This window comes from Orycteropus afer, unplaced genomic scaffold (genome assembly GCF_000298275.1).
Source record: "Orycteropus afer afer isolate SDZICR_OR568_19922 unplaced genomic scaffold, OryAfe1.0 scaffold00412, whole genome shotgun sequence".
NCBI classification, from domain to species: domain Eukaryota; kingdom Metazoa; phylum Chordata; class Mammalia; order Tubulidentata; family Orycteropodidae; genus Orycteropus; species Orycteropus afer.
The window spans coordinates 1,942,166-1,943,358 of NW_006921999.1; positions in this window are offsets into that span (position 1 = coordinate 1,942,166).

Genomic DNA, 1,193 nt, shown 5'->3' on the forward strand with positions numbered 1-1,193 from the left:
TGATCCTTTCAATAACTTTAGAAGGATGGAAAGGAGGTAGTATTTCTCCCATTTTCAGATGATGTGGCCTAGAGTAATAAAATAAGCACAGGATGTCAGATCATAAGATCTCTTACTCTTCCCAAGTCTCAAATGAGGCTACAAATGATCATATTGGTTCCTACTGAATCTGTTAGTGCATAGAAAGAAAAAAAGAATGAGCCTTTGGTGCTAATTTAAATGGGCATTGCTTCAATTTTTTCATTTGTAAAAAAAAAATGTAGATAAGAGTATGTACTTGTCTTCATGTACAGCTGATCAGATGATCCAACGTATGTGGAAATGCATTATAGAGTATAAATTACTGAATTAATGTAAATTTCATTCTTATGGGGAAATTAAGATTCAAATTTCCCAAAGTTACATAACTAATAAAGGACCAAGCCAACATGGGACCCACTGTCATAAACTGCATCGTGACAGATAACCAATGTGACAACTTCACAATTATTTTCATTATACAAAGGTAATTCAAGAAATTTCAGGCGCTCCAATGCTTAGGAAATCAAGGTAATGTATGAGAATCTGTCTATCTATCTATCTATCTATCTATCTATCTATCTATATATATAACTTCTCACTCACCCCTGGTAACCACTAATAAACTGGTATATAGGCATTTTCTCATTCTAGGAAGATTCCATGGGCAATAAGTTGAATGATGCAGGAAACATCAAAAGAAGACGGATGGAATACAAGAGTCACTATACCAAAAAAGAATTGGTAGATGATCATTCATTTCAGGAAGTGGCATATGATCAAGAACCAATGGTATTGAAGGAAGAAGTCTAAGATGCACTGAAGGAATTGGCAAAAAAATAAGGCCCTGGGACTTGATGGAATAAGATGTTTCAACAAATGGATGCTGCGCTGGAGGCACTCACTTGGCTATGCCAAGAGATTTGGAAGACAGCTACCTGACCAACTGATTGGAAGAGATCCATATCTGTACCCATTACAAAGAAAGGTGGTCCTACAGAATGTGGAAATTATCAAACAATATCATTGATATCACAAGCAAGTAAAATCTTACTGAAGATAATTAAAAAAAATGGTTGCAGCAGTGTATTGACAAGGAACTCTAGAAATGCAAGCTGGATTCAGAAGGGAACATTGGGCAAGGGATATCATAGCTGATGTCAGATGGATCTTGG